We start from the raw sequence: 16608 nt of genomic DNA on the forward strand, positions 1-16608 counted from the left end.
CAATTTTAAAGAGTCCTTTAAATATTAGAGATACTTACCCTTTATCTGTGATATGTGCTTCTCCAAGTTTGTCATTTGTCTTTGACTTTGCGTGTGTGTATGTGTGTGTATGTATATATATATATATTTTTTACCATGTAAATGTTTTTTAAAAACTTTTATGTTTTGCATCTGGATTTTGAGTCATAGTTAGAAAACCTTTCCCTACACCCAGGATATACAGGAATTGACCAAATTCTTTTTTTCTAGGACTTACGTGGTTTAATCTATTTATTCAGATCCCTGATCCACTTGAAATTTATTCTCGTGCATGGTATGAGGTATGAATCTAATTTTATCTTTTTCAGAATGGCTCTCCTGCACTGTTTATTAAAAGTTCATCTTAGCCCCAGTGATTTCAGATGTCACTTTTATCATACACTAAATTTCTCTATGTACTTGGCTTATATTTCTGGATTTCCTGTTCTGTTTCACTGACCTGTTCATGTAGGCAATACCACACTTTCATTTATAAAGGCTCTATAGTCTTTAATATCCCACATCTGATTTCCTTTTCAGTATATTTCCTAGCTATTGTTGCATGTTTATTTTTCCATATGGACAGTATCAACTTGTCTATTTCCATTAAAAAAAGCTTTTTAGTATTTTATTGGGATTGCATTAAATTTAAAAATCAACTTGAGGAGAACTGATATCTTTATGATGCTAAGTTATTCTATTCAAGAACAGAGGATAGCTTTCCATTTATTCAAGTCTACTTTGTGTCTTTCAGGAGTGTTTTAAAGTTTTCCTCACATGTGTTTTGCACGTTTGTTAAGTTTTTTCTAAGTATTTAATCTTCATTATGCAATTTGAATGAGGTTTTTCTCTACCATCATCTTCTCTAGTTGATTATTGCTTGTGTATATGAAGGCTATTGATTTCTACATCTTAATTTTATATTCTGTTCCCTTACTTGATAAAATGGTGTTGGAATAACTGGATAGTTATATAGGAAAAAAATTAACCCCAACCCCATCTCACCATGCACAAAATCAATGTGAGATGGATTACAGATGTAAAGCTGCTAGAATAAAATGGGAATGTCTTTTTGATTTGGCGATAGGCAAAGATTTCTTAGGACATAGATAACAATATATATCAAAGAAAAATAAAATACTTCATCAAAATTTAAAACTTCTTCTAATGAAATGACACCATTAAGAAAATACGTAAGCAAGCCATACACTGGGAGAAAATATTCACAAAACATATCTGAAAAAGGACCGGTATCCAGGATATATAAAAACTCCTGACAGCTCAATGAAATAAATAAATGCCCACACTTCACAATGAAAGATAGATGATGGAAAAATAAATTTTATGGTATGTGAATTATATCTCAATTTTTAAAAACGGTTATGTGAGGGCCAAAGCAATTCAGTCCAGGAATACAGTTTTCTTGTATTCAGGGATACCAGGGTAAATTTTAGACTAGAGAAATGGACAGACTTCATAATCTTCAGGCCATCCTCCATAAATTTGATTTCTCTTAGCTGAGCTTTTGATAAGTTGAGCAACTGTGGGTTTGAAGGTATGCTATCTGACAGTCCTTAGAGCATAACTTTTCTGTGTTTGCCAAAGTACAGAGCCATGTGTTTTTAAAAGTCAACCCAGGTGAAAGATGAGCCAAACAAGAACCCACATTGGAATGTTAAGTCACTGCCCTTCAGCACGAAGGCAGACCACGGGAATACTCACTGTCGGGGACAATATAACACTCGAGAAGTAAGTTGTGATTTGCTTTAGCACATAGATGAATCAGACCCCAAAATTCTAAATTAGAAAGCAACACTACTGTAATTTTAGGCTGGAAAAAATGTAAAGCCATAACCAAATCTTGGTCATGAAAAAGAACATCAGGAAAGATTTAGCTTTGAACAATGTAACTTCCTGACGAGCCAGCCTCCTAAGTGAAACTAGTTGTGAAAAGTATGCCTTGGTAACCAAATTAATTGACTTGCTAAATGGGATTGTTAGTGCTAAAGTTGATAAATGTTGGGGAATGTCTACCCAAAATGGTGACTTTGATTTTCTAATGGTTTGTTTGAAGCCCTTCTTTATTATTGTCATTCCTAGTTTGTGACAATATAACTTCCTGCATGTGGGAATGGATAAAGATTTTAGCTTCTTGTTTCAAAGTGACATTAAGTTATGAAGGTACACCTAAAACTGAGAATGAGGTAGAGCACATGCCTATTGAATGAATCAGAAAATTTACAGCATGTAAAATGAAATACTCCAAGTGATTCTGATGTTCTTGCTTAATTGGTGACTAGAGGTGCACTGAATACATATTTAGGCAAAATGCTAAATGGCCAAGTGCTAAAATCAATATTTACCTGAAGCCATGGCCAAACGAAATAACACTATCATAGAAAAAACTTCTGCAATATAAAAGTAAATCTATTGAGAAATTATTAAAACTTTTTGTTAAAAATGAGGTTTTCAAGTTCTAGTCAAGGTGGTGAAGTAGGTAAACACTGTGCTTGCCTCCTCACGTGGTCACATTAAACTTACAACTAAATTATAGAACAATCATCCTGGAAAACCATCTGAAGACTAGCTTACCAGAAGTCCTATAAGTAAGGATACAAAAGAAGAAGCCACCTCGAGCCTGCTAGGAAGGGCAGAGACATGAGACAGCCTGGCCCCACACCCACATGTGGTGATCCAGAACAGGAGCGATATCTTGGCTGCAGAGGTACCCCCTGAAGAGCAAGGTGTCCCAGCCCCACCCTGAGTTCCCCAGCCAGGAGCAGCAGTGCTAGGTAGAGGAGTCCCCACAACATCTGGCTGTGAAAATCAGCAGGGATTCCATCCATTTGGGTGAATGGAAGGCGGCTGGAAACCCAGGTGTTCTGTTAAAGGGCCTGCACACAGACTTACTCTCAGGCACTCACCCTTGGCTACAGTGGAGGGACTGATACTTGGATGGTGCCAGAGACATACAGGGAGAGACTGACTTGTGTGGCTCAGAGTGAGGGCTGGAGGGAAAGGTGCCATTGTCCCTGTGTTGAGCCCTCCACCCGTGTAGCAGGCAGATGGATGACATCTTTCCTGTGTTGACCCCTCCTGCCACGTAGCCAAATCTGAATTTTCATTGGTCTGGTGAGCTCAGCTTGCTCTACCGTGGTGACTCTCTGGGACTCTGCCCCACCCAACTCGGACGCCACTGGAGGCTGTTTAGGCGGATTGTGGGCAGCCTGTGTTGGCCCACACTTCAGTCTTTCTTGGACAACTTTCAGGTGTCTTCAGGCCCCAGGCAGGCAGCGGCTGGCCTTGGTGTGTCCTGAACCTTTTGCAGAGCCCAGGCTCAGAACTGGTGTCAAATCTGAATCTGCACCACTTGCCTCACACTGGTGACTCTGGGAGACCCTGCACCAGTCAATCCTTGCACCACCTGAGGCTCTTTCAGTGGCTGAGCCTTATGCACAGCCGACAAGTGGTGATAGGTCTCAGGGTGCCCTGGGCCTTTTTCTGAGCTTCCCAGGCCCGGTACTGGTGATGGCTGGCCTCGGTTCACAGTGAGGTGTCTCTCCAGGTCCAGCATAGGGAGCAACCAATCACAGATCACTTTTTGGCTCCTACCAGATCAGACCAGTCACAGGCAGCAGCTGACCTTGTTCTACATAGGCACCCCTCCCAAAAGACCCCAGAACCAGCACACCCAGTGGCCAGCTAGAACTACAACAGAACAACACTTGATTATGCTCACAGTGACACACCAAAAGTGTGGTCTCAGCAAGCACAAGAGCCCACTGTGGTGAATCCCACTACATGGAGGTCAGCCCCAACACAGCAACTTGTGTGCTGTGGTCATGACCAATCTTCACAGACAGTAAGCCTGACAGTGAATCCCACCCACTGACATGCCCAGGCCAACAGCAGTCAAGGCTCAACTACAACAGGGGGGCACACATAAGGGAAACTCCTAGAGCATCTGGGTCAGGTAAACAGGGGGACTGAACCACTGGGCCACACAGAACACTTACTACATAAGACCACATGCCAATACTGGGAGGCACAGCATAGAAACAAACACAGAGAAGCAGCTAAAATGAGGACACAAAAAACCATGTCCCAAATGAAAGAGCAGGAGAAAAATCCAGAAAAAGAACTGAACAAAATTAGGCAAGCAATCTGCCAGATACAGAGTTCAAAACACTGGTTATAATGATGCTTACTGAGAACTTCAACAAAGAGATAATAAGTATAAAAAAGAACATAGAAACTATAAAAAAAGGACCAGTCAGAAGATTACAATAACTGAAATGAACAATACATTAGAAGGAATCAACAGCAGATCAGATGAAAAAGAGGGCTGAATCAGCAATTTAGAAAACAGGATAGCAGAAAACACTCAATTGGAAGAGCAAAAATTAAAAAAAAAATATTACAGGATAGAGTAAAGGGCCTGTGGGACAACATCAAACATACCAATGTTTGCATCATAGGAATGCCGGAAGAAAAAGATAGAAAGCAAGGGGATGAGAATCTATTTGAAGAAATAATGACTGAAAACTTTCCTAACCTGGTGAAGGAAATAGACATACAAGTCCAGAAAACACAGATAGTCCCAAACAAGATAAATCCAAAGAGGCCCACACCAAGACACATCATAATTAAAATGCTAAAGGTTAAAGACAGAGAGAGTCTTAAAAAGCAACAAGAGCAAGGCAGTTACCTATAAGGGAGCTCCCATAAGATTGTCAGCTGATTTCTCAACAGAAACTTTGCAAGGCAGAAGGCATTGGCACGAAATATTCAGAGTGATAGAAAGCAAGGAACTACAACCAAGACTACTCTACCCAGCAAGGCTATCATTTAGAATCGAAGGACAGATAAAGAGCTTTTCTGACAAGAAAAAGCTAAAGAAATGCATTACCACTTAACCAGTATTTCAAGAAATGTTAAAGGGACTTCTTTAAGAAGAAGAAGGGGGGGAAGAACATAAATATGAATAATAAAATGGCAATAACTACACACCTATCAATAATCACTTTAAATGTAAATGGATTAAATGCCCCAATAAAAAGACATAGGGTAGGGTGGCTGGTTGGCTCAATGTTAGAGTGCAGTGCTCATAACACCAAAGTCGCCAGTTTGATTCTCACATGGGCCAGTGAGCTGCGCCCTCCACAACTAGAATGAAGACATAAGGTAGCGGAATGGATGAGAAAACAAAACCCATACATGTACTGTCTACATGAGACCAACCTCAGATCGAAAGACACATACAGACTGAAAGTAAAGGGATGGAAAAAGATATTTCATGACAATGGAAACAAACAAAAAATCTGGGATAACAATACTTATATCAGTCAATATAGACTTTAAAACAAAGAGTATAATATGAGACAAGGAAGGACATTTCATAATGATAAAAGGATCAATCCAAGAAGAGGATATAAACCTAGTAAACACCTATGCACCCAACACAGGAGCACCTAAATACATAAAGCAGATATTGATGGGCATAGAGGGAGACATCAACAGTAATACCTTAACAATAGGGAACTTTAACATTCCATTGACACCAATGGACAGATCTTCCAGACAGAAAATCAATAAGGATATAGTGGCCTTCAATGACACATTAGATCAGATGCATGTAATTGATATTTTGAGAGCATTGCACACCAAAGTAACAGAATGTACATTCTTTTCAAGTGCACATGGAACATTTTCCTAAATGGACCATGTTAGGCCAAAAAACAAGTCTCAATAAATTTAAGAATATTGAAATCATATCAAGTATCTTCTCTGACCACAATAATATGAAACTATCAATCAATGATAAGAAAAAAACACATAAACACATGGAGTCTAAATAACATGTTACTAAGCAATGAATGGGTTAACAATGAGATCAAGGAAAAAAATCAAAAGATACCTTGAGACAAATGAAAATGAAAACAAAATGACCCAAAATCTATGGGACACAGCAAAAGCAGTCCTAAGAGGGAAATTCATAGCAATATAGGCCAACCTCAAAAAACAAGAAAAATCTAAAATAAACAATTTAATCCTATACCTAAAGGAACTAGTAAAAGAACAGCAAACAAAGCCCAAAGTGAGTACAAGGAAAGAGATAATAAAGATCAGAGTGGAAATAAACAAAATAAAGTCTAAAAAACATTACAAAAGATAAATGAAACCATGAGCTGGTTCTTTGAAAATAGAAACAAAATTGATAAGCCTTTATCCAGACTCATCAAGAAAAAAAAGAGAGAGAGAGAGAGGACCCAAATGAATAAAATCAGAAATGAAGGAGTAGAAGTGATATCGGACACTACAGAAATACAAAAATAAACGAACAACAATAACAACAACAAAAACAACATGAAAATACTACAAGCAATTACGTGCCAACAAACTGGACAGTCTGGAAGAAATCCGTAAATTCCTAGAATCACAGCCTTACAGGACTGGATCAAGAAGAAACAGAAATCATGAACTGACCGATTACTACTAATGAAATCAAATCAGTAATTAAAAAACTCTCCACAAAAGAAGTCCTGGACTGGATATCTGCACAGATGAATTTTACCAAACATTCCAAGAAGAATCAACACCTTTTTTTTTTCCACATTATTCTAAAAATTCATGAGTACGGAAAGTTCCCAAGCTCATTTTATGAGGCCATCATTACCCTGACTCCAAAACCTGGCAAAGACATTACAAAAAAAAAAGAAAAAAAAAAGAAAAGAAAATTAAAGGCCAATAGATGCAAAAATCCTCAATAAAATATTAGCAAACCAAATTCAGCAATATATTAAAAAGCTCATACAACTTGATCAAGTGGGATTTATTCCTGGGATGCAAGGTTGGTTGAATATCCACAAATCAATTAATGTGATACACCACATAAACAAAATGAAAGGTAAAAATCATATGATCATATCAATAGATGCAGAAAAAACATTTGACAAAATCCAGCATCCATTTATGATTTAAAAAAATCTTTGCAAAGTGGGAATAGAGAGAACATGTCTGAACTTGATATATGCCATATATGACAAACCCACAGCTATCATCATACTTAATGGGAAAAAGCTAAGCTAAAAAAATTCTTCTTAAGATCAAGAACAAGACAAAGATGTCCACTTTCACCCCTGTCATTCAACATTGTATTGGAAGTCCTACCCACAGCAATCAGACAAGAAAAAGAAACAAAAGCCATCCAAATTGGAAAGGAAGAACTGAAACTGTCATTATTTGCAGATGACAAGATACGATTATAGAGAACTCCAAAGATTCCACAAAAAAACTATTAGAATTGGTAAATGAATTCAGTAAAGCAGCAGGATACAAAATTAATATTCAGAAATTGGTTGCATTTCTATATAACAATAACAAATTATCAGAAAGAGAAATTTAAAAAATAATCCCATTTAAAATTGCATAAAAAAATGAAATACTTAGGAATAAATTTAACCAAAGAGGTAAAGACTTATACTTGGAAGTTATAAGACATTAAAAAAGGTAATTGAAGATGATACAAATAAATGGAAGCGTATACTGTGCTCCTGGATAGGAAGAATTAACATTGTTAACACGTCCATTCTACCCAAAGCAATCTAATAGATTCAGTTCAATCCCTATCAGAATACCAACGACATATTTCACAGAACTAGAACGAAAAAATGCTAAAGTTTATATGGAGCTATAAAAGACCCTGAATAGCCACAGCAATCTTGAGAAAAAAGAACAAAGTTGGAAGTATCATGCTAACTGATATCAAACTATCGTACAAGGCTAATGTAATTAATACAGCATAGTACTGGCATAAAAACAGACACATAGATCAATGGAACAGAGTGGAGAGCCCTGAAATATAACACGTGTATACGGTAATTAATCTTTGACAAAGGAGGCAAAAGTATACAATGAGGAAAAGAGTTTATTCAATAAATAGTGTTTGGAAAACTGGACAGATACATGCAAAAAAAAAATACTAGACCATCTTCTTACACCATATACAACACTAAATGCAAAATGCATTAAGTACTTAAAAATAAGACCTATAACTGTAAAACTCCTAGAAGAAAACATAGGCAATAAACTCTGTGACATTGCTTTTTGCAATTTTTTTTCCCCTGATATGTCACTTCAGGCAATGGAAACAAAATAAAAAAATAAACAAATGGGACTACATCGAACTAAAAAGTTTTTGCACAGCGAAGGAAACTATCAACAAAATGGAAAGACAGCCTACTGAATGGAAGAAGATATTCACCAATGATACATCTGACAAGGGGTTAATAACGCTTAACACAGAAAAACTAACAACCCAATTAAAAAATGTGTCTCTAAAGATGACATATAGATGGCCCATAGAGATATGAAAATATGCTCAACATCACTAATCATCAGAGAAATGCAAATTAAAACCACAATAAGGTATCACCTCACTCCTGTTGGAATGGCTATCATCAACAAGACAAATAGTAACAAGTGTTGGCGAGGATGCAGAGAAAAGGGAACATTCGGACACTGTTGGTGGGATTGTAAATTGGTGCAGCCATTGTGGAAAATAGTATGGAGGTTCCTCAAAAAATTAAAAATAGAAGTATGTTAAGACCCAGCAATTCCACTCCTGGGTATTTATCTGAAGAAATCCAAAACACTAATTCATAAAGTTATATGTACTCCTATGTTTATTGCAGCATTATTTTCAATAGCTAAAATATGGAAGCAACCTAAGTGCCCATCAGTAAACAATTATATAAAAAAAAAGAGATGGCACATATATACAATGGAATATTATTCAGCCATAAGAAAGAATGAAATCTTACCATTTGCAACAACATGGATGGACCTGGGAGGTATTAGAGAGAGAAAGACAGATACCATACAATCTCATTTACAGGTGGAATCTAAAGAACAAAATAAACAAACAAACAAAACAGAAACAAACTAAGATTCAGAGAATATTTGGATGGTTGCCAGATGGGCTGGGGGTTGGAGGATGGGTGGAAAAGGGGAAAGGATTAAGAAGTAAAAATTGGTAGTTACAAACTAGTCATGGGGATATAAAGCATAGGGAATATAATCAATAATATGGTAATAACTATGTATAATGGCAGGTGTGTACTAGACTAGTCAGGGGGATCACTTCATAAATTATATAATTGTTCAACCACTAGGCAGTACACCTGAAACTAATATAAAATATTATTGAATGTCAACTGTAGTTGAAAAATTTTAAAATTGGGGGAAAAGATGAAGGGGAATAAGAGGTCCAAATTTCCAGGTGTTAAACTAGTAAGTCATGGTGATGTAATAATATACAGCATAGGGAATATAGTCAATAATATTATGATAGTGGTGTATGGTGTCAGATGGTTGCTGGACTTATCATGGTGATCACTTCTTTAGGTATATAAATGTTGAATAACTGTAGTGTACACCTGAAACTAATATAATATTGTATGTTAGTTATATTTTAACAAAAGCCTTTTTAAAAATTAAAAAAAAAAGGGATCTCCAATGTAACTGTAACTTGAGCCCCAGCATTGCTTAATGTCACAAAGATTTACCAATTAGTGTATTTCAGCAGATGTTAAATTAATTTAGAACCAATGTTATGGAGGCACAAAAGCCAATCTATGCCCTTTTTATCTTTTTGTTGTTAAATTCTTTTAGTAAATTTTGAGTTACCAATTTGGCCTAATTGTGTACTTCTGTCTTTGTTGTTAGTTTGTTTCCTCCTTGTTATGGACTGAATTGTGTCCCCTCTTCATACATTGAAGCCATAACCTGAAATGTGACTATATTTGGAGATGGGGCCTTTAAGGAGGTAATTAAGGTTAAATGAGGCCATAAGGGTGAAGCCCTAATCTGACAGGACTGGTGTCCTTATAAGAAGAGGAAGAGAGACAAAGGATCTAGAGATGAGATCAGAAGAGAGATGGATTCTAGGCCTCTCCTCCACATACAGAGAAAAAGCCCCATGAGGACACAATGAGAGGGAGGCCATGTGCAAGCCAGGAAGAGAGGCCTCACCAATAAACCAACCCTGATGGCACTTTAATCTTGCACTTCTGTGAGATAATAGATTTCTGTTGTTTAAATTTTTAAAAAATGAGGTTTTCACATTTAAAAATTTTGACATTTCAATGTAGGAACACTAATTTCTCAGCCCTGTTAGTTTTGTGCATGGCTTGATAAAAATGCTTTGTGACTATTTGAAAAATATATGTGGGAAAGAGTCCCAGAGAGCAGTTTCCAGGCTCTCGGCCTCACATGGAAAGGTGCTGGCTCTGGTAGTGAATGAGCATCAGCTGTGACTAGTTGGCCATCAGCTGTTACCGGTTAGCCATTAGCCACTGATATAACTGCCGTGGCTACACTAGCAAGCACGGATTGCAGTTAGCATGGTGGATTGCGCTAGCAAGTGAGGTGGGTTGGCAGAGAAGCTGACTGGCGGATTGCGGATCGTGTGGTTCCTGCTTCCTGTGTCTCCAACCCAGCTGCCAGCAAGAATAGTGGTATGACTCCCCTATCTATGGCTCCGTTGGTGTTTCTTTTTGACCTCACCATATCCTGCATTCTTGTGTGGGGAGTGGGACCAGAGACCCCCGCATGACACCCTGCATGACAATAGACTTCATTTTTTAGAGAAGTTTTAATTTCGCAGCAAAATTGAGTGGAAGATACAGAGATTTCCCATATACCCCTGCCCTCTCACATTCATAACCCCCCTCCCATTCAACATTCCAAACCAGAATGTACATTTTTTACAATCAATGAACCTACACTGATACATCATTGTCACCCAAGGTATGTAGTTTGTTTACCTTAGGGCTCACTCTCGGTGTTGTACATTCTATGGGTTCGGACAAATGTATAATGACATGTATCCACCATTGTAACATCATACAGAGTATTTTCAATGCCCTAAAAATCCTCTGTGCTCCTCCTGTTTACCCCTCACACTGCCCCATCCCTGGCAACCATTGGACTTTTTACTGGCTTTGTACTTTTCCCTTTTTAAGAATGTCATACGAATGTAAATTTTATTGGTTTCTTTTACTTAGTAATACGCATTTAAGTTTTCTTTATGTCCTTTTATGATTTTATAGCTCTTTTCTTTTTAGGGCTAAATAATATTCCATTACCTGGGTATACTAGTTTATGCATTTATCTGAAGGACATCTTGGTTGCTTCCAAGTTTGGGCAATTATGAATAAAGCTGCTATAAATATCTATGTGCAGGTTTTTGTGTGGACATGTGTTCAGACTTTTAGTGAGCCTGTCCCTCTGGTCTGTGAATATCACATGTGCTTCTCAGATTTTTTCTCCCCCCTTAGGTGAGACAGGATGGAGTTGAGTATTTCCCTTCTCCCAGGTGGAAGACTAGAGCTGGCTGCAGCTGAGCATTTCCTTTCCCCAGGGCAGATATGCTGATAAAACTCCAGTAGGTTAGGCTCTGGATAATTAGTTTCTTCTGAGGGCAGAGCTTGCTAAGGAGAACAGAATGCTCTGCACTTTTCAAAATGGTTCCTTTTCTCCTCCCCTTGCCAGAAGCAGGAGGGGATTGTTCTCTGATAATCACTTTGAGAACCTGGTAGAGGTCCAGGAGATAAAACTCACAAAATGTGTGGGGGACCCCTGATGGCTGGGTCCCATGGAGTTTTTAACTCTCAGACTTGGCCACACTGAGCCTCCAGCAATTCATTAATTACAGCTCAGGTTTCGCCAGCACTGGTTCCCATGAAGTTTTCTGCTTCAGTAAATTGTGATTCTCTATATTCACCAGTTGGTCTCTCCCATTTTGCGAGCAGCAGTTTGCCCTGTGACCTCACTGCTCTAATGGATTTAAAAAGAGTTGTTGATTTTTTCAGTTTGTTCAGCTGTTTACTTGTTAGGGTGGAGAGGCAACTTCTAAGCTTACATGCTGGAGTATAAACTGGACCTGTATCATTAATAATCTTTACGTCAGAAACTGTGTCTTGAACTTTGTCATAAACTCAGCAACTTACATAATGCCTGGAACATAATAGGTGTTCAGCTAATATTTAAGTGAGAGGATGAATGAATGAATGAGTATTGGCAAAACAATTTACAGATGTTTTCAGCAAGATCTTCAACAGCTTTATAAGCCTCCTCCCAAGGTCCCTAATTTTTTGCCCAAATGTGTAGAGTGAAATGTAGGAAAATAACTCTTTCCTTCTAGTGGCAGCTTTCAAGCTTCTGTCACGCTATACTGGATACTGAAAGTCTTCCTTTTTGAATATTTTCAGAGGCAGTTTTAAGATTGTCGCCCTCGCGTGTGTTTTTATTTCTGATATATTGTAAGCCCTTGGTGTTTTTTCTTTTGATTACTGTTGGGATGGAGTCCCAGAGAGTAGTTTCCAGGTTCTCGGCCTCATGGTGGAAAGGTGCTGGCTTGGTTGTGTAGCCTGCATATGTGCAGGACACATCTCTATGTATGTAAGCAATTATGTAAGCAGTTGGCCGTCAGCCACTATCGTTCTGTATGCTATATAACTGCTGTGGCTACGTTAGCAAGTGCGGATGGTATGGATATTGCGGATCCTACTTCCTGCATCTCCACCGGCCACCTCCAGAATATAACTGTGGTATGAACCCTTTACCTGTGGCTCCATTGTCTTTTTTCAGTCTCAGGGAATCTAAGAATCTGCCAGGAGTCGAACTCCTGCATTACAATTACTTTTGATTTTAAATTGTATTTCTCTTATTTTCAGTTATTTCTTAATGTAACATACAGTAAAATTGAACTTTTTGGTGTACAGTCTTAAAGGAGTTCATAAACCACTTTATGGAGTCATTTTCCTGATCATCTCCCTTTCCGCCCTCTCGCTTGTGCTTTCTGGTTCCTGGGGCTCCCCTATTTAGTTTGCTGGCCAGAAAGCTGGAACTTCAGCTACACTGTTCTGCATGTACTTCTTGTGACTGCCCATGTCTGGGAAGAGAGAAGAAAGCAATGGTGGTTTGCCCTGACCTCTTGATACTACATTTTCCTAAGGAGAAAAGATACCCTCCTTCATAGTTTTAGGCTCCTGTGGGTGTCACCACCGCTGTCAGTACTGATGCACTTGCCGCCAGAGGATTGCTTAAGGGTGCAAGTTTGGTGGTACTTTGAATTCTTGTCTTTTTTCCCGAGATGTCTGCAACCACTTACTTTACAGTGTTCTCAAGTAGCTGCTTCACGCATTCTATCCAGGTTTTACAACTCTATTCACAAGGAGAGACAGGGTGGGTGGAGTGTTTCTACATCTAATCAGGAACAGAAACCAGTCCTTGCTGCTTTATAAAATCATTTGAGAAAATAATATGCCTTTCAACTATGGATCTAGATATATATGACAATGGAGGACTGTAATTGACTCAAGGTATGAAAATCATCTATGAATTTCTGCCTATATCTTAACATTTATTGCATTGTATACATCCAGTGAACCCCCAAGAGCAGATTTGCCTAGTTGACTCACAGCTGCCCGTAGACACATGAAGGACCCCAGCTGAGCCCAGATGAAATTCCCAACCCAAAGAATTGTGAGCCAAATAAATTATTGTTATATTGTTATATTAAGCCATTAAATTTTGGGCTATGTTTTTTTGTTTGTTTGTTTGTTTGTTTTGCATAGGAATAGTTAACTGATACTGTAAGCAAGTAAAACGAAAGCATTGATGTGTTGTGCTATCTAATTTTTTTTAAAAAACACACGATTTCTTGTACTTCTTTGGTTAAATTTATTCCCAGGTATTTTATTGTTTTTGAAGCAATTATAAAGGGGATTCATTTCTTGAATTCTCCTTCTGATAGTTTATTATTGGCGTATACAAATGCAACTGATTTCTGAATATTAATTTTGTATCCTGCTACTTTGCTAAATTCATTTATCAGTTCTAATAGTTTTTTGGTAGAGTCTTTGGGTTCTCTCTATATAGTATCATGTCATCTGCATATAATGACAATTTGACTTCCTCCTTTCCAATTTGGATGTCTTTTATTTCTTTTTCTTGTCTGATTGCTATGGCTAGAACTTCCAGCACTATGTTGAATAGAAGTGGAGAACGTGGGCAACCTTGCCTTGTTCCTAATCTTAAGGGGAATGGTTTTAGCTTTTCCCCATTAAGTATGATGTTAGCTGTGGGTTTATCACATATGGCCTTTATTATGTTGAGATATGATTCCTCTATTCCCACTTTGCTGAGAGTTTTTGTCATAAACGGCTGCTGGATTTTGTCAAATGCTTTATCTGCATCTGTTGATATGACCATATGATTTTTCATTTTGTTAATGTGGTGTATCACGTTAATTCATTTGTGGATATTGAACCAACCTTGCATCCCAGGAATGAATCCCAATTGATCATGATGTATGATCTTTTTAATGTATTACTGAATCTGGTTTGCTAGTATTTTGTTGAGGATTTTTGCATCTATGTTCATTAGGGATATTAGCCTGTAGTTTTTGTTTTTTGTAATGCCTTTGTCTGATTTTGGGATTGGAGTAATAGTGGTCTGGTAAAATGTGCTTGGGAGCCCTCCTACCTTCTGGAATTTTTGGAATAGTTTGAGGAGAATAAGTGTTAATTCTTTTTTGAATGTTTTGTAAAATTCACCTGTGAAGCCATCTGGTCCAGGACTTTTGTTTTTTGGGAGCTTCTAATTTTTGGCATATAGTTGCTCGTACTATTTTCTTAATATTATCTATTTCAATTTCTTTGGTACCATGTTTCCCCAAAACTAAGACCTAGCCAGACCATCAGCTCTAATGCATCTTTGGGAGCAAAAGTTAATATAAGAGCCGGTCTTATTTTATAAAACTGGGTATAATATAATATAATGTAATGTAATGTAATGTAATGTAATGTAATGTAATATAATATAATATAACATATAATATAATATAATATAGTATAATATAATATAATGTAAAACTGGGCCTTATATTAATTTTGCTTCAAAAAGCGCATTAGAGCTGATTTTTCGGCTAGGTCTTATTTTCAGGGAAACACGGTAGTAATCGGTCTGTTCAGAGTTTCTGTTTCTTCTTGATTCAGTCTTGGAAGCTTGTATGCTTCTAGAAAATTATCCACTTCTTCCAGATTGTCTAATTTGTTTGCATATAGTTGCTCGTAGTATTTTCTTAATATTATCTATTTCTGTGTTATCTGTTGTCACTTCTAATCTTTTATTTCTGATTTTATCAATTTGGGTCCTCTCTTTCTCTTTTTCTTGGTGAATCTGGCTAAGGGTTTGCCGATTTTGTTTTTCTTTTCAAAAACCTAGCTCTTGGTTTCACTGATATTTTGTATTGTTTTTCAGTCTCTATTTCATTTATTTATGCTCTGATCTTTATTATTTCCTTCCTTGTACTCCCTTTTGGCTTGTTTTGCTGTTCTTTTTCCAGTTTCCTTAGGTGTAATGATAGCCTGTTGATTTGAGATTTTTCTTGTTTCTTAAGATAGGCCTGCATTGCTATGAATTTCCCTCTTAGGACTGCTTTCGCTGCATCCCATAGCTTTTGGGTTGTTGTGTTTTCATTTTTGTTTGTCTTGAGGTATCTTTTGATTTCTTCCTTGATCTCATTATTGACCCACTCGCTAATTAGTAATATGTTATTCAGCCTCCATGTATTTGTGTGTTTTCTGGATTTCTCCTTATAATTGATTTCTAGTTTCATAGCATTGTGGTCAGAGAAGACGCTTCATATGATTTCAAAACTGGAGTGATACATGCAAAAAAATGAAATGAGACCACTTCTTTACACCGTACATGAGAACAAATTCAAAATGGATTAAAGACTTAAATGTAAGACTTGAAACCATAAAACTCCTAGAAGAAAATATAGGGAGTAAATTTGTAGACATTACCCTGAGTAATATTTTTACTGATACATCCCCTCAGGCAAGGGAAGTAAAAGAAAAAAATAAACATGGGATTACAACAAACTAAAAATTTCTTCACAGCAAAGGAAACCACCAATAAAACAAAAAGGCAGCCTACTGAATGGGAGAAGATATTTTTCAATGACACATCTCATAAGGGGTTAGTATCCAAAATTTATAAAATACTAACTCAACTCAACACCAAAAACAAAACAAAAAAAATCAACCCCACTGAAAAATGGGCAGAGCACATGAAGAGACATTTCTCTAAAGAGGACATGCAGATGGCCAACAGACATATGAAAAAATGCTCAACCTCACGAATCAATAGAAAAATGCAAATGAAAACCACAATGAGATAACACCTCACTCCGGTCAGAATGGCTGTCATCAATAAATCAACAAACAACAAGTGCTGGCAAGGCTGTGGAGAAAGGGGAACCCTGGTGCACTGTTGGTGGGATTGCAGATTGGTGCAGCCACTATGGAAATCAGTATGGAGGTATCTCAAAAAATGGGAAATTGAGCTACCTTATGACCCAGTAATTCCACTCTTAGGTATCCAGAGAAATCCAAGACACTAATTTGAAAAAACATATGCACCCCTATGTTTATTGCAGTGCTATTTACAATAGCCACAACATGGAAATAACCAAAATGCCCCTTGGTAGATGACTGGATTAAGAAAGTGTGGTACATT

General features: G+C 37.4%; 1 long non-coding RNA gene across 1 annotated transcript in view; it reads left to right on the forward strand.

The window, feature by feature from the left end:
• Positions 1-249: 249 nt before the first annotated feature.
• Positions 250-16608, forward strand: part of LOC141569668 (uncharacterized) — a 49331-nt gene continuing 32972 nt past the window's right edge. Inside the window, exon 1 of the long non-coding RNA XR_012493404.1 lies at positions 250-320. This is a non-coding gene — a long non-coding RNA (uncharacterized LOC141569668). The remainder of the gene's footprint in view (positions 321-16608) is intronic.

Source organism: Rhinolophus sinicus, chromosome X (assembly GCF_036562045.2).
Source record: "Rhinolophus sinicus isolate RSC01 chromosome X, ASM3656204v1, whole genome shotgun sequence".
Taxonomy (NCBI): domain Eukaryota; kingdom Metazoa; phylum Chordata; class Mammalia; order Chiroptera; family Rhinolophidae; genus Rhinolophus; species Rhinolophus sinicus.